This window comes from Mus musculus, chromosome 1 (assembly GCF_000001635.26).
Source record: "Mus musculus strain C57BL/6J chromosome 1, GRCm38.p6 C57BL/6J".
Lineage (NCBI taxonomy): Eukaryota > Metazoa > Chordata > Mammalia > Rodentia > Muridae > Mus > Mus musculus.
The window spans coordinates 193,447,763-193,466,056 of NC_000067.6; the positions used below are offsets into that span (position 1 = coordinate 193,447,763).

Here is an 18,294-nt window from a genome sequence, read left to right on the forward strand (position 1 = left end):
CCTTTGGATTAAAACCACCCAGGATAGTCTAATCATAGCAGGCTTTAGTCATCTCTCTACCATCTGCACTTTCAGAGCCTTCTCTGAAGATAGATTGTGTGTGTGTGTGTGTGCACATGCATATATTTGAGACCGTGCAGACATATGCATGTACGAGCATGCCTGCAGACCCTAAAGCTACGGTTTTGCTGGATTCCCTGAGAATGTATTGCAGCATAGCAAATGGGTATCACATGTGACATATTGTAATATATGCACGGAGGTATAAAGCATACCCATGGCTTTGGCCTTAGTTCATTCCACAGAGCAAGAGGAAATTTTAACCTATAGAATCACATAGTGTAGAATTCGACAGCTTTTCAGTTGCATCAGGGTTGAGTGTTATAGGATTGGATTGGTGCAGTGGGGGACATTCAGGTTTAAAGTACACTAACTTGAAGCCTTTTGTTGCCTATCATTTCATCTTTCTCAGCCTCCATTTTCACACCTATAAGGTGGGGTGGGTGGCCTCCTGGTAGACCCCAGTGTAACCTCTTACACCATAGAATAAAGAGGTTACAGAATAAAGACTATCAAAGGTGGCTCTGAGGTTAAGAGCAGTAGCTGCTCTCCCAGAGGCCCAAAGTTTAGTTCCCAGCATCCACAATGAGTGACTTAAAGCTGTTTATAACTCCAACTTTACCCGTTGCCTTTGGCCTCCTCAGATACCTGTGATTACATGTACACACACACACACACACACACACACACACACACATGGACGGATGACAGAGGTCATCCTGGGTGTGATTCTTCAAGAGCCCTACATTGGTTTTTTTTGAGACAAGGTCTCTCACTGAACCTGGTACTCACAAATAAGGCTAAGCTAGCTGTCCAGTGAGCCCTAGGGATCCTCTTGTTGCCCCACCCCAGTGCTGGGACCATAGGCCCACCATAATTGTTGGTCTACCTCAGTGCTGGGACCATAGGCCCACCACAACTGTTGGCCCAACCCAGTGCTGGGACCATAGCCCATCATAAGTCCTGTACTGTTTAGTTTTGTCAACTTACACAAACCTAGTCATATCTGGGGAGAGGAACTGCAACTGAGAAAACACCTCCATTGAATTGGCCTATGGGTACATCTGTAGAGCATTTTCCTGATTAATGATTGATGTGGGAAGGCCCAGCCCACTGTGGGTGGTACCATCCCTAGGCAGGTGGTTCTGGACTGTATAAGAAAGGTAAGATAACTGTGGGCCTAAGAACAGCCGCTAAGCAGCACTCCCACATAGTTCCTGCCCCTGCTCCTGCTTGAGTTCCTGCCCTGACTTCCTTCAATAATAGTCTGAGGTAAGGATGTATAAGCCAAACAAACCCCTTCCCCCAGGCTACTTTGGGCCGTGGTGGTTATCACAGCAATAGAAGGCAGACTAGGATAATGTTCAACTTTTACCTGGGTGTGAGACCAAACCCAGGCCTTCATGCTTGTGTGACTTTATTGATTTTTACATGCTTTATTGGCAGTCCTGACTGAACAGCCCTTTAATGTCTTAATTTCCTCACTGCTGAGAGGAGGGACCTTGAGCATGTTGACATTTTCAGGTTGGTCCTGCAGAACAATACACGGAATCAGAATTGCTGCTTGGTAAGATGTAGATCCCCAGCGCTCCCTACTCCAGTCAGAGTCTCTGGCAGGGAAGGAACTCCAGTCTGTGCTGTAATGGCTTCCTGGGACTATGCCAGTGCCTTCCTTATCTAGCATTGTGCTGTCAAGTGGCTCTCCAGACAGACTGAAGTGCCAGTTAGCTGGTCAGTGGAGATGGCTGCCAGTGCCTGGGGTAGGAGTTGGGAGTCCTGGGATGATGATGGAAGAGTTTGTGGGATTCCATCAGGCCAGTGAGGTTGAAAGTTGGGCTTCCTTAGTCATGACAGGAGATACAAATCTGCCGGAAAAATCCATTTCCTCTTATGTCCACAAGGGGTCAGTAAAACATCAGGTCTGTCTTTGTTTAAATTTCAGAACAAAAGAATTTTGGCAATGCAGGACAGGCCAGATAAGCCTTATTTATGGCTAGCTTCCCAGCTTCTGAGCGCCTCTAAGAATCACTCTTTTCGGAGGGAAGTGCATTAGCCCACAGGCCTGAAAACTTACTTTCAACCTTTTCTAAAATAACTGTCCTGGGGGCTCCGGAAGTCACTTTAAGATAGAGAAAATTCCGAGCCTTGTATTTCCTGAGGGTGTCTCTTTAGAGTCGTTCAGGATGGCTGGGCAGCTGCTGGAGGGCCTGTAGCAGAGTTGTTAGGCAGAATAGTTGGGCAGCCACCTGAGGACCTAGGGCAGGATTACTAGCCCAGTTTTGGAGGCTCTAAGAGGCTACAATACCTCACTGAAGATGCAAAGTATTGGAACTGAGTCAGACACCATCTGCTACCTCTTTGTCCAGGGCCATCTTCATAAAACCCTGGTTGTCTTTTATTATCACCTTGTCTGAGTTCAGAAGTTTTTTGTTTTTTTGGTTTTTTCTTTCTTTTTTTTTTCTCTTGCTCAGTTTTCCTTCATTTAGAAGCACAGCCACAGGGTGAACATGGAAGGGCCTGATGTACCATTCCCTTCCTGGGCTTTTGTGCCTCCCTGACATAAGATCTGAGAGCTATCCACAGTGACTGATGCACCCCAGGTGATCGCCTAGGGGCGTAGAGCTTTGAAGGTCCTTCCTCCTGTCCCCACGCCCTCCTTCCCTCCTGTATGCTGGTGGCTAAGGACAGATGAGCTACAAATCTGTAAAGTGCCAGGTCACAGAATTCTGTAAGCGCCAGACACTTGACTCCAAGAGCTCGTAACGATCAACACTGGTAAACTCATCAATTAATTAATCAGCTTGTTTGCCAGACCTCACAAGAGGAACTCTGACACACTGGGCATTTTCCTGGGCATGGGTGTTTCATAGCCGAATATGATGTGGGCTTTGCTACGAAGGAAATATGTTTCAAGCAGAGTTTCAAGCAGAGAATGTCAAAGATAAAATCAATGGCCCTGGTGCACCATGGAGAGGGTTGTAGTGGGAAGATAAAGGAACATGACATGAAGCCTCTCCCACCTGGTGGGGGAAGAGCTGACAAATGACATTTCCTAAGCATCCATGAGAGAATCCATGTGGGGTTAGTGAGGGGTGGTTTGAAAGACAAAGTTAGGAAACCTCTCTGTACATACACCTGGGCCACATTCCCTCACAGAGCCCCTGTAGCTAAGCAACGTGGTGGCCCACCCCTATTCGACAGGATGATGTGTGTGTGTGTGTGTGTGTGTGTGTGTGTGTGTGTGTGTGCAGGCTCCTTGAGAAGGACTGAATGAAGCAAGCCTTCCTGCTCCCTCGGTCTCTGACTGCTTGTCTCTGCCCCAAGGGTCCTGGAGGTTGGGAGTGAGTCCTGAACATCAGTTCCCTGGCATCCACTCAGAGCCCAGCTTGCTAGGATTCTGGAAGACCAGGTCTAGATGGGTGCAGGTCTCTTTGGCAGAACGTGTGCTGGGAGATGACTTACAGTTTCTTATACCAGGAAAACTCCTTCCTTTTTCTCTTTTTTTTCTTACTGGGAAGCAATTTATCTAGATTTTCCCAAGCCCATTCTAGAATTAAAATGGAAACTCTAGAGTCCTTAGGATGCCCTCCCTCTGGGCCAGCTGGGTGGCTAAGGTATTCTTTGGTTCTTCCCCTCTTTAACATGTTTCTGGTACACACTGCATCTGTCGTTTCTCTTTGCTGGGAGCAGAGGTGGTTTTGATTAGGATGAGGGCAAAGCTTTGCTCCATAGGCCTGCTTTGCAGTACCCAACTCTATTACACTCTTCTTTGGGGAATTTCTGCTCACACCCCCTGTGGCTTTGAGCTCTCTGTAGTGGATGATTCATCCTGGTATAAGAACCATTGAAATCTCTCTCCCCCTTCTTCCTCCCCTCCTGCTCCCCTCCCCCCACCCATCATGATTTCTGCAGACACACTGACTACCCTCTGCCTGATAAGGGCTGCCTTAACACAGCCTCACAGCTTGGTGGCTTAAATAAGAATATAGTCTCTCACGGCTGGTGTCTAAATCAAGGCATCCATGAGGCACCTCCCAGAGCCTCTGGTGAAATACCAACTCTGCTGCTGCCATCAAGGCCTTCCCCCTGGCCATCTCTTCTTTCTATATGGACAACTGCCAGAAAAAAAGATGGTTTTTCTAACTTACTCTAACATGACCTCGCCTTAGCTGATCTCATCAGCAATGACCCAGTTTCCACACAAGGCCATGTTCTTTCTGAGGTATCTGACTTTGATGCCAACGTTGGGGACCACTCATAACAAGCAGCATCCTTTTTTTTTTCTCCTGGAGTTTAGAACCCAGAGCTTTGCACTGCTTTGAGTAGAGGATGGTTGCATACTCTGTTCCTGAGTCCTCTGACCACTTACTGGTCTTTTAAGAAAGCTCTTTTTCTTATCTCTTAACAAGTTATTTAAATATCTCTGTTCTTGTTTGCTTTCTCGGATTTAATCATTTTAATTTATTTTTCCATGCCTCACCCCTTTCAAAATCCTGGGAACCTCACCCACCCTGCCTCTGGTCAGGAAGTCTTTTCTCCGAAGCTCCCAGGGCTTGGCCAACCTTTATTTCAGCCTTGCCTGGGAGTCTCTCACCACCTTTCCATGCTCTGCCCTGGAGATCTGTGCAAGGGCTGGGAGGGGAGGGGTGTGGTGAGGAGGCAGGGTCTCCACCTAAAGTGTTACTAAATACTTGAAATCTATCTCCACAGAAATCTGTTTGATTTCTTCATCTTGGGTTTCCCTTACAAGATTTCACACGGGAAAGGACTTCCATTAAAGGGTAAAAAGACTGAGTTAGAATTTGGACACCTCTGTCCCCCACCAGGCTGGACATTTACACTGGCAAGGAGGTCACCCTGGAGAGTTTCCATTGAGAATCTGATCAAATAGTCGTTTCAACTTGGCCTGAGAGCTTTGTGGTCACTCAGTCATCCCTTCAACACTTGGGAACTGTAGATGGAGAGAAACTTCCAGATTACACAGGTAATTCATGAAGCAAAAAGACAGTAAGCAGGTTAACAAAAAAAGTAACATCAATTATTTGCCTGGAACATCCCATGCCTGAAAGCACCACAGGAGAAAAAGAACATGCAGAAAGATTTGAAGGTTCTGTGGTTTTGTGAAACATGGCATCACTGTATAGATATCTATATCAACCTTGAAGTCAGTTTCAGCCTCCTGAATGCTGAGATTATAGGTATGTGCTACCATTTCTGGCTTATATAACACCTTAACCAGGTAGGGAATGGGGATATAGGCCCTCATAGGCGATAACAATGATTTTTATGAAAGATGAATAAGCCCTAAGAATGAATGAAGCAATATAGCAGGTATGCCTAGTTTCTTCCAGGCCCCCATCTTGTAGGTTTGTGAAACAGGGGCTCATGTAGCTCATGCTTTGTGGTGAATGAAGATGACATTGAACTGCCTCTGCCTCTCAAGTGTTGGAATGCTGGCACGCATCACCATGACCCATTTATGGTACTGGAGATTGAACCCAGTGTCTTGGGCATTCAAGGCAGGTACCACCTAAGCCACATCCCACATTCTATCTTGTAATGTGTGGACACCTCCCTGTTGGTGGAACTCTAAGGACAGGACTGATGGCAGTTGAGTCCCTTTTGGAAGATCTGCCACCAGGCAGATGAATGAGTTCAGAGATAGTCTCTCCCTGTCCTGGCTGTTTTCCATGTCTTAGGCTCAAAATAACTACTCTGCTAAAGTGTCTTGGGGGAGACTTCCATGAGTGCTTACACAGGTCTGCTTTGGGGTAGAATGTTCTGGTTTTCAATACGAGCTCGTGGAATTTGCTCCAAACACCCTTCTTCTTGAAAGCTACGTGGATGCCTGTCATGGAAAGTCAATACACATGGTGGATCTTGACCCCACCCTGGCTCCCCTTTCCTGTGGCTATTGATGAAGACTGAGAGAACATTTTTGGTCCTGATCCAAGCCAGACTCAAGATGAAGATGAGCAGCCTTTTGCCCAAACTTCACAAGGATTGTTGGCAGTGTTCCTAGAGGTTTAGAGCTTTCCCATGGGGAAGGCAGAGTTTGGGCTAGCAGCCAAGAGAAGACAGGCTTCCTCTTGCTTTTCTGTCTGTCATTCCTAACCCTCCTAGAAATTTTATCCTCTGGCTGCTCTACCCACCCATCCTGTTCTTTCTTATTGTCCAACATTTAGCGCAAGTGTTCTTTCCTTTGTGGCATGTCATTCAAGAGCTCACACCAGCTTAACTCTTCCCTGCTCCCACAGCCTTTGACATTCATATATGAGTGAGTCTCATGTTCTTTTGTATATAGCCTGCCTCATTCCAAGGAGATCTCTGGCAGCTATGGCTCTGGTATCCCAAGAGTTCTACAGTACAGTTCCCATACCCATCATGATACCAATGCATAGTAAGTATCATTTTTAGAACAAGGGAATGTACGCAGCTTGATAGAAATGTTTATATTTTAAGCCAGTATGCTTCAACACTGGATATCACATCACCCAGGAATGGTGCTTAAGCATTCTGATTCTGTGGGTTCTGATTGGGGCCTCATACTTCTGCATCAAGCAAGCCTCAGATCTATTCCATAGCTACATAGCACTTTCCTGTCTGCTGTAGCTGTAGCAAGTATTAATGACATCTGTATGACTTGTTTGCAATTAAACCTTTAGCACCTAGCACTTTGTCTTGTATTGGGAAGGCACAGCCTGAATGTTGTTTGTATAAGTGGGTAGAAGAAGTCCATCATCAGGCTTGTGTTCAGTGGGTTGCAATGCATGCAGCACTAAGGAGGTCAAAGATGTGTGCTTGGTTGCTATGTATAGCTAAGAGCTGCAGGTTCTCTTCGCAACCCACTCAGACTTCTAAGCATGCTTAGTAGTCTTTGTGAAAATGGAGCCTGTTGATGGTTGAAAGGATTTGGTAAGAATTTGGCTATGTGAGGTAGGACTGCCTTGAAGGAGAGTATCTTCACCTGAGACAATGTTGTAGCTACATTTCTGTGTCACTCGTTGTCACAGATATTCTGGCTCTATGTCATTCTTAGATAACTCATAAAGATGAGCCTCTCATCTCTCCAGTGGGCCTGTTCCCTCATCAATCTCAGCTATATTCTCTGTACCTGGTTAGGTCTTACCATTCCTTCATTTGATGTCTTGTGACACACCTGTGATCCTCAGGAAGCTTTCAAAACTACTTCACAGAACAGTCAGTCAGATTGTATAAGAGACTAGGAAACACAGGAAGAAAACAGCAAGGATGGTTTTATAGTTTAAATCTAGTGTGTCCTAGAAGCTGTGTTGGAGGGCTCCTCAGAGGTGGGACTTTGGAAGAGGACTAAATCCTGAGGGCTCTGACCCTAGGATTGATTGATCTGTATGGATTCATAACTTATGAGCTGTTGGGAGGCAGAAGTCTGAAGGGGCGTTGGAGGAAGTAGGCATTGGGGGTGTGTCCTTGAAAGGGATATTTTGTTCTCTGGCCCTCTCTTTATTTCCTGGCTGCTGTATAGTGAGCAGCTTTCCTCTTCCACATGTTTCCTGCCATCCATGATGTTCTTCTGCCTCACCTCAGGCCCAGACACAACAGAGCCAAGCAACCACAAACTGAAATTGGGACCCAAAAGGACTCTCTCTTACTTCAAGTTAATCTTAGTTAATCAAGTTAACCTTGTAGTAACAAAAATCTGACTAGCACAGATGTCTAGCCTGTCTCTGTTAAGGCTAACAAGCAAAAAATTTCTTTATGTCCTAACTTTTCCTAGATCACTCCATCTGTACATTAGTTTTAAGCTGATGTCAGTAACAACAGCTGACATTTACTGAGTGTTTAGTATGTGCTAGGCATCATGCTGATCACTGACTGTACATTATTTTGCCAAACCTTTATAATAATTTACAGTAATTTCATAAGGTAGACATTTCTTTTGTCTGCATTTTACATCCTGAGGCAAGTAGAAAATATGGGACAGGGCAAAGGGAGATAGAGTAAGTTGCTCCAGTTGCAGAGCTAGAAGTTGGCCCTCTTGCTCCTGAGCTACTGAACATTACTATGCTAATTAACCTTGGCCCCTACTTGCTAGGACTGCCATCTTTGCAATCCTTTGCTTAGAGGCCCCTCATTTCTCTCACTTATCTCCCTATCACTCTATCTGCCGCTCTTCTCCAGTTCCAGCCTAGAGACTAGGCTGACCTCTAAATACCCCCTCCACTTTCCATCCTTATTTCTTCATCAGCCTTGACTCCACAGCTTGCCACCATCTGCTGCCCTGCTGGTTGTGGCTATCCCTGTACTGCAAGATGCAGCATCTGGCTGCTGCTTCCCAAGGGAGCTGTGTCTACCATTGTCAAGACAGCAGCAGTGTCCATGTTCCTCATAGGTTCAACTTCATGACCCAGGGTATCTGTATTCCTTATGGCCTCTCTCAGTGGAAGCATTTGGGTCCCACTGTCAATATAGACCACTCTTTCTCCATTGAGGGATTTACCAGAAAGTCACTGCAGACCTCATAAAGCATGACCCCACCTGCTTGGGCCTTTGTTTCCCCTTCACCTTATTTCTCTTCCTATGAAGCCCACAATCCTCAAGAATCTATCTCAGGAGGACATCAAGACTCTATTGCTAGGCTCTAGAGACTCTGGAAGTGGAGCTAAGAGGCTGCGAGAGGAAGCCTCTTTGGCTGCTAAACTTCTGAGGAATATCCTTGGTTCAGACTAAGAGGCGTGAGTTCTGTATATAGTAGAGTTCTAGTATTCCTCTGTCCATATGAACCACTGCAGGAAGGGGTTCTTGAAGTCCAGGTTCTGGGTAGGTCCAGGAGTTGTTCATAAGATCATGTATATTTGTGGACCATCTTATTTGCATAATGGGGAGGGCCTTGATTAAAATTCTCATGCCCTACTTCCTTCTTAGGAGATGGACCTAGGAACCTGAATTTAAAATAAAATTCCTAATAACTTCATCTACATTGGGGCTCAAGGGGTCACTTCTTTTGGCAGGATAGCTGTGTCTGCCTTACACACAGAGGAATTAAATGTCTCTATCACTCCCCACTCCCATCCCGTGACTCACACCAATTTGAATAGAGCACTTGTCAATCAGTTATGAGTTTTCTTTGAAGCCCCTTAGAAAACCTTTCTTCCCCCAAAAGGCCCAGAGTGGGACAAGCATGCTTGGCTCAGGAACAAACAAACTTTGCACCATATTTCCACATCCCTTCTGGTTGCCTCCTCTTTAACTAAGAAATGGCACCAGTCCCTCCCTTCCTCCCTTCTCCCCCCACCCTACCGAGCTGTTGGAGAAGCCAGAGCCATCAGGAAACAAATGTACAGAGCAGGTGTCATGAGACAAAAATGCAGTCTTTTTAACTTCTAAAGCTTGCCTCGGGGATGGCAGGCACTGGGAATGGGGAACTTGGTAGTACTACTCATGCTGAGATAAGTCAGATAGGTTATGGTCCCCTAGGAATACACAGTTCTGCTTGGTGCTTCCTACCCACCTTCTCTGTCACCAGGGCCTCTGTAGTCTCCTCTCAGGGCTGCATAAAGAGATATTTGCTGTTAGTTTGGGGGAAAATGGTTGCTATTGTTTGAAATAGCATAGGAAACCCCAACTCAAATCTAAGTTTATCCCTTTCTGATATATTTCCCTCAAGCCAATTCATTCATTAATTCACCCATCCATTCATGTGTGTTTGCAGGTGTATGTATGTACATATGTGTAGGTTGGAAGACAACCTCAGGTGCCATTCCTTGAGTGCCATTCCTGTCCACTGTTTTTTTGAGGCATAGTCTTTCATTGGCTTAGACATTGCCAAATAGGCTGTGCTAGCTGGCTAGCCAGCCCCAAGGATATGCTTGTCTCTGCCTCCCCAGTTGTGGGATTATGAGTGCACGCTGTCATATCCAGATTTTTAAACATGAGTTCTAGGGCTCAAATATATGTTTTCATGCTGGTGAGGCAAGTGCTTTACCTATTGATTTGTCTCTCAGGACCTCTGGTCATTGATTTGTATCTAAAATGAGAGGGCCTGACTCTTCCTCACTTTCCCTAGGGGTTTTTGAGGACCACAGATTCTCATTTTAAGAAGGCCATAGCTATAATCTATCAACAGTAAGGGTTGACTCAAACAATACATCTTAGTGTAGTCTTCAACAGGGGCTCCACCACAGCTGACAGAGTCCTGGTGGGCTTTCTGCCAACTGTAGAGATGGCTGAGAGCAGAGTGCTGTCATGCTTGCATCCCCTGACTCCAGCAGAGACTCAGGAATACCCTCATAATTCCACTGTGGGTGGCAGGAATCCAGGCATCATTTCCAAGGAGGCGTGAGAGAGTAAAGACGGCTGGATAGTTTATGAAAGCCATGGAGAAAAATGTCCCTTTTTGGGAACCAGAGCTATGGACTTTGAATTTACCAACTCAATTTGCATCAAGAAAGACATTGCTTCTCTACTTCTTGACCTTTTAAGGCAGGAGTTGTGTTTGGAGCTAGGCAGGCTGTGGCCTGGGACTCAGCCCATTCTCCTCTGGGTCTTCTTCATGAGCCCTTGCCTTTCTTGGGTTCCAGGTCCACAAACTGGGAATGATCAAGTTCTTTAGTTAAGTGCTTTAATGTAGTAGGGCTGACCCTGGCATAGAGGGCCTTACCCTTTGTGCTTGTATTTTCAGGGATTGTTGTTGTTGTTGTTGTTGTTGTTGTTGTTGTTGTTGAGGAAAGGCTTGCTAGCAAGAATTACAGGAGTCCAGAGAGACCTTCCTGAGCTATTAACCTAAAGGTTTGTTTCACTTTGCCTCCCCCCTCCCAAGTTCTATGGACTAGTGGTCTCTGTTCAATTTAAAGCTCCCATCTTTCTGCTATTTAAAGCTTTCTGTCAGTTTCTCGTGAGACCTGGAACAGAGGCTAAGCTCCTCTCCCAGTGCGGTACGTGTACCTGCTACTCTGTGCTTACCTCACATCCCTCCAGCCCCCTTCTCCTTCACACTGGTCGGCTCCCTGTTTGTCAGACAAGACCAACAAGACCTGGTCCCTGGACCTGTGCCACTGTTCCCAGGCTGCCATGTTTCCTGTGCTATCTGTTTGCAGGGATGGCTCCTTCTCACCCTCAGACCTCTCCAGTACCCCTCCTCCTCCTCCTCCTCCTCCTCCTCCTCCTCCTCCTCCTCCTCCTCCTCCTCCTCCTCCTCCTCCTCTTCCTCCTCCTCCTCCTCCTCCTCCTCCTCCTCCTCCTCCTCCTCCTCCTCCTCCAAAAACTCTTCCCTGTGTCATCCCGGCAGCTCCTCTGCAGCACCGCCTCTTTCTGTCACTGGGTCCTTTGTCCGATCTCTGCACACTGTCTTTCACTGTGATAATTTTACTTTCTTTTCTTCCTGTCTCTTCTCCTTCAAAATAGAGAACAGGTCTCTTAACTGCTTCTGTACTTCCTGCTTGGCACCGTGCCTACCTAGCCCCTAGTAGGGGCTCTGCAAATACTTGCTGGGGTTTTTTGTTTGTTGTTTGCTTTTTGTTTTGTTTGCGATAGGGCCTCATATGTCAGCCCAGGCTGGCCTCAGACTCTCAGTGACCCTCTTGACTTAACTTGACACTAAATTAGTGGCTTTTAGAGATGGGGGGGGGGGATTTAGCTGGTAACGTATTTGCTGCACAAGGACCTGACTTTGGTCCCTAGAACCAATATACTTAAAAGTAAGGTGTGGTGCTCCATGCTTATAGTCCTTCATCTGGGGAGGAAGAGGGAGGAAGGTCTCTGAGACTTAATAGTGGCCTAGCTGAACTTGCAAACTCCAGAACAGCAGTGAATCCTGTCTCAAAATACAAGGTGAATAGCTTTTGAGGAATGAAATCCTGACCTCTTGATTCCATGTTTATATGTTATACCCACTTCCATATCACATAGACATAATTATAGACAGACAGACAGACACACACACCCTTGCTCCTTTCTTGTCTCATATCTGCCTTCACACTATATGGCTTTGCACACTGGTTTTCATTTTCTGGCCTCATGAGAGTGAGGGATGTCACCAGGTAACTCACACAGATGATTCTGTCCCAGCTTGTTCCTTTCTGGAAGGAAGCCAGAATTCTCCCTGCCACATGACTGGAAGGCTTCTCTGAGCCAGGGTACAGATACTGTCGCTGTCTACACGGGCATGGAGGGTATGTCTAAAGGGAAGCCAGAGCAAGGGACTAGCCTTTGAATGCGAAGCAGGAACTGCGCCTCCCCTTGCATCGGGCTGCAGTGGGCAGATGGAGGGAATCTTGATTACAGCAGAGGAATTTATAGTAAAATAAAGGCTGCCACATTACTGGGACTTCTTTTTTCTGAACCATAAATTGGAATCTCTGATGCCTGGTGGATGTCTACATCTCTAGCCCGGGACTCCACCTGGAGAACTGTGGGAACATGGCTGACAGGCAGAGGTTTACACCTCATCAGGGCCTTTACCCTGCTAGGGGTGCCGGACTGAAAGGCACCCAGCCTCTAAGCCTGCCTCTGCTAGGACATGTAATGTATCCACACCTTCTCTGGAGGCCTGAGCAGGGGCAGTGATGACAGACAAGCATTTGAGCATGCTCTAGGAAGCACCTCCTCTCTGTTCTTCTCTGTCTCCTTCACAGAAGAATGCCACAGAGAGACAGAACAGCCCGGCCTTATGAACACTCAGGAACAAGGCAAGGCATAAGGGCAGTATGCAGTACTGAGCCCTCATCTGCTTGAAGGTGGGGTATGGGCAGAGGTTCCTCCCATCCTTCCTCGGGCCTCTTGCTATCTCGGAAGCTCTAACACAGAGACTGAGAGACAGACAGGCTCCACTCCATTCACTGCCAGTCATCTTCAAGTCAGCAGGGTGCAATTAATTTCATCTTTACAAATAAAACCAAAGCCTGGGGGAGGGAGGGTAGCTCAGTGCCTGTCTAACACACACAAGGCCCTGCATCTGTCCCAAGCACCACATAAGCCATGCTTGTACTCTCAGCACTTGGGTAGAAGTGAAAATGTCAGACATTCAAATGCATCCTTAGCTACAGAGAAAATTGGAGGAGGGTGGATTGTGTTATGGGGAGCCCTTTCTCAAAAACAAAAACGAAACAACAATAGCGAAAGAAACCAATCTCCAACAGTGCAGTTAACTGCCCACAGTAAGACACCTGGGCATCAAGTTGCCAGGTAACTCTGCCATCCTTGCTGCCTTCAGTCTCAAGCAGCTGCTGTGTGTAGGATCCCTTAGTCTGGCCACAGTAAGGTGCCAGCAATGCTGGGTCCTACTCTGCTGCTTCCAGCTCTCCTGAGGGGCAGGAGGAGCAGCACTGGAGTCAGAGTGACAGGAACTGGCAAGGTCTTGAGTGTTCAGGGGTTGCCAGTTCATCCAGCACTTTCACGAGACATAGAAATTCAGCAGCCTTGGAATTCAAGCTTCAGTTTATGCAAAGCTCGGGTGTCATTTCTGCAGAGGAATACACATATGGACAAATAGCTTCCTCCATGGTGGCATACAAATCTCAGCTGCATACAGGCTCTCTATGAGCCCCTCTCCTTTCCCTCCGTGGTCCTTACACTGCTGAATGGCTTCTAGCAGAATCTCAGAAGGATGCCCACTTCAGGAAACTGGGAGACAACAGTAGAGCTTGGGATCCTGTGGTCAGTCTGCAGCCCAGGTGTGCTGGTGCCTTTTATTATCTCCCCAGCATTCCTGCTGTCTTCCTGTCCAGGCTTGGAACACCCTGGCCCTCTCTGAGCCAGCCTTCATTAAGCTGCTTTGGCTAGAGACTCTGAAAACACACAGAGGAATATTTATGTTCAACCTGTTAGGTTTTTTTTTTTTTAATGTCAACAATCCAACTTATTTTTTGGCTTTTTCTTTGCTGCATTAGAAGAAATCAATTTCTCTTACAGACAGCAAGGTGACCTTCTCTGGGATGAAATAGGAACACTTTTTTTCCCCCTTGCTAGCCATTGTGCTTCTGATGACTAAACTCTTCTTACCCTAAAGGTAGAAGGAAGTTCCTGTGTTTATGCACATGTGCATGCATGTGCCCCTGTGGGTCTGTGCATGTGTGCATGTGTGCATGCACATGCCCCTGTGTCTCCTATAAATGTGTGCATGCATGTGCCCTTATGTGTATGTACATGTTTAGGGAAGCATTAAAATTGCATTCAGATACCTTATGAAAGAAAATAATAAACATTTGGAATAAAAGGCAGTACAGAATGTGCTGTAGTTATGGAAAAGACAGGAAAGACAGATAATATTGTGTGTGTGTGTGTGTGTGTGTGTGTGTATGTGTGTGTATGTGTGCACGTACATGTGTGTACATGCCATCATGTGATCCAATTCAATTTATCACACTGAACAGTAAGACCCTTTACTTGTTAAGCCATCAAAGGAACTTCAGCTTTGGATTTTCTAGTCCCAAGATAAGTAATCTTGGTATCAGGAATTCTACGAAGCTTGGAACATGGCTGAAATGAACAGCACCCAAGGTCTGGGCAAGGAGAAAGGGGGAACAAATATGGGATATGACTTAAGATTCTAGAAAATTGAGTAGAACCTGCCATTTCCCCTGGACTCAGTGCTCAATGGTCAGATAAGGAGCATGTGCCAGCCGGTGAAGGCACTGAGCAAATCCAACTGAGGTCTGGGCAGATAAGCGTATGCACTCTGACTTCTCAGTTCTGTCTGCCTCACAGTGACAGACTTAGTTTCGAATCCTACTATTGAGGCATAAAGGAAGCTTGGAAGTTAGAAGACCTAATTATAGGTTATTTTATAAGATAATCCTTTGGTCATGAGCTGCAATTTGTTCGTGATTTAACTTAAGTAAAAAGCTGCAAAGGTTCTTGGGTATGGCTGAATAATAAAACACTTGCTTCATATGTGTGAAGTCTGAAGTTTGATCCCCAGCATAAACAAATCCCTAAACCAGCCAGCCAGCCAGCCAACCAACCAACCAACCAGCCGGCCATACAAACCTGTTTTGCCCTGTATCTTAAATGTCTGCCAATGACCATTACTAAAGGATTGTCACCCACCTATGGTGCTGAGTGTGATGGGGATTGGAGTCTAGCAATGGGAAGTTAATCACAGGAGTATGCCCTTAGAGGAGACATGGGTGTCCTAGTCCTTCCTGTCTTTTCTTTGCTTCTGATCTATCATGAGGTGAACAGCTGTCTCCCATATATAGTCTATACAATGATAATCTGACTCACAGTGGTCCCAAGAGCAACAGTGACCAGGCATGTCTGTCTGTCTGTGCATGTTCATGTATATATAGGTACAGGTGTGTGTGTGTGTGTGTGTGTGTGTGTGTGTGTGTGTGTGTGTGTGTTAGAGCATTCCTCTATGTGTTTCTGTGTGTCTATTTGTCTGTCTGCGTATGCATGTTCATGTGTTTATAGGGACAGGTGTGTGTGTGTGTGTGTGTGTGTGTGTGTGTGTGTGCGTGTGATAGAGCATTCTTCTATGTGTGTAGACCATAAAACAACTTCAGATGTTTCTGAAATACTATTCACTTTTTTCCACTTTTTGTTTTGTTTTGTTTTGTTTTGTTTTGTTTTGTTTTGTTTGTCATGGTCTTTTTCCTGGATCTCTCCAAGATGGTTAGGCTATCTGGCCAGTGAATCCTAGCCTGTCCCAGCCTTTCTAGTAGGAAATGCATCATAGACATTTGTTTGTTTTTACCTGGGTTTGAGGGATGGAACTCAGGTCTTCTATTCTCAAGGCAAGCCCCTCATGACCAAGCTCCTTCCTTTCTCCATTAACTGCTTCTTTAATTGAGAAAAAGTGGGTGGGTGGAGCTTGTTAAAACTCTGGCCCAGGTTCTGACCTTAGAAACTCTGGTAACAAGGTGTTCAACAGGGGAAGAGAAAGAGAAAGCAAATCATGAAGGTGTGCAGATGCAGCCAAGGCTGAAGCTCCTTTTAGGAGGCAGGAAGGGAGCAGGTGCTGAGGAAGAAGGGCCTGAATCCAAGCTACTCCAACAGACACGTGCCATGAAAGAGGCTTTATATCAACGTTCAAAGCCCCAGGAGAAAGACGGCCATAAGCATACATTCACCAAGCACACTGCTTGGGAGTTGCATGGACAGGCTGCAGAGAAGTGGGAGAGGCTTCTCTAGAGGTAGCAGATGTTATCTTCTGTCATTTCTAGGTCTAAGATTGATGGTGACTAAAGGTCCATACAGGTTAGTGATATTTTATCCTAATTCTCCAAAGTCAAAGAATGTTAGTTCATGTTCAGTCCAAATAAGTGTGGTTCTGAACTTGTCCAAACATTAAACTTCTACAGGCTCTTGGTGTTTTGCCAGACAAGGTCAAAGAGTGTGTGGGGTCCTTCACACTCCATGTGAGTGTGGCACAGCCTCATTCTCGGTGGTATATCTTGTAAGGCAGGTACTTAGAAACCACCTTTGCCAAAAAGCACTGGCTCCCTACTTGGGTCCACAAGACACTACTGTATGCAGAATAAAAGCCTGGCATCCCTACCTTCGTTCGTTGTTTGTTTGTTTGTTTGTTTGTTTTTGTCTCCTTTAGGCATTTGACAGTTGGCTTTTGCAGTGTTCTATTCAGACACCCAGAGACACCTAAACCTACATCACCCTGGATTCTAGGAACGACCTGACTGATTGAAAATCTTTTTGATGAGGACTAATCCCAATCACTGGTAAGCTGACAGGTGACCCCTAAGTGAAGGCTGCTATCTATGTTAGTGAGGCTGTACCCTAAAACAGCAACAGATGTATTGCTCCCTTCAAGCAATAAGGATGTAGCTTTTCTGCTGTAATTCTTCCTGTGTTCAAACCCAAAGCTTGTGTCAGTACTCTATGGAAGTCACAGGAGCACATAAGCATATTTTTCTTAGTCTGGTGAGCCTAGGAGTTCTCAGGAAGAGTTTCTGACTTGATGTTAATGTCCTTATGTGCCTCTTTTAGCCCCCAGTGTCTTGTAGCATGGTACCCTTTCTGACTTGTGAGTGGGATCAGCCAGATAGTGTTGTCTACATGTCCACCCAGGTATGGAGTCAGCCTCCATCCTCAAAATGGAGTTAAAATCTGATAAAGTAGAGTTTGAGAAAGCGCACTTTTACACAGTACAGAGTAACTTAGATCAGGGCACAACCTGATCTCAACACTTACTACAATACATGAAAGTACTAAGTCCCATCTCCTGTTCAATCATACAAAAATCAGTAAAATAATTGCTGGGGCTTCTGAATGAAAAAGTGTAACATAAAAACAAAAAGACTAGGCCTTTAGGCCCAAGCTTGAGAATGTGACCTTTGTGACTCAATGCTCCAAGGCATGCTAATCGTAAAACAGATAGCGACATCCCTCCACCCACCTGCTTCCTGGGTTCAGGGAGTATTTGTTCAAAAAGAGGTCACCCTGACCATTCTTAGAACCCGCTATGCAAATGTGCTATTGTTAGAGGCTCATAGAAACTGTCCTGAGAAATAACCACACAATTATCAGGTATTTTTCCTTGTGACATTCCATTTCCTTGTGACTCTTAACTGATATTTTTGCTATTTTCCAATAACACCCTCCCCAACCCCTTAATTGTGTGTGTTTTTTTTTTCCTTTAAATACCCCCTTCCCTAGCTACTCGGGGTTCCACAGTCCTCTACCCCTGTGTGGTGTATGACTGTGGGCCCCAGAGCGTGCCTGGAATAAAAAAGTCCTCTTGTGGTTTGCATCAAGGCCATTTTTTGTGATTTGGGGTGTCGCCTCTCCTGAGTCAGAATGTGGGGGAGTCCTCACTTTGTGGGTCTTTCATGAACACGTATTCTAGACCAGGTCGTCCTGAATATCTTGACTCAGTTTCCTCATTGGAACACAGACTAATAATTATCTTATTGAACTATTGGCAAGATAAAATGAGCTGACATAAAGATAGCTATTTGAGCCAAGCTGGTCTCTAAGGAGTACTATGGCTTTGCTATTATTGTTTGTGGCTGTCTCTTCCTCTCATCCCATGCTATCTGGGGGTGGGGGTGGGGGTGGGGGGGCAGGGTTCGGGGAGAGGAGACTTAATGGAATTTGAAGCTGGAAGCAGCATGCCACCATTGCTAATTGATTGTGTGACTTGGCAACTTAACCTCTTTGAGCTTTAGTTTTCCTCCTGAAAATGCAGATGATAATAGCTCCCTCTGTACCGGCTGATGGAGATCAAATGAAATAATGCATGCAGAAGCACTTTCAAAGTTTCAAATTGTTGAAGGCCAGTCACTGGATTAATATTCC

General features: G+C 45.8%; 1 annotated feature.

The window, feature by feature from the left end:
• Positions 1,567–2,423: an enhancer, noted in NCBI's record as "VISTA enhancer mm935". NCBI's record gives its function as "enhancer in: branchial arch[4/11]" and the evidence as "EXISTENCE:transgenic organism evidence [ECO:0001131][PMID:17130149]".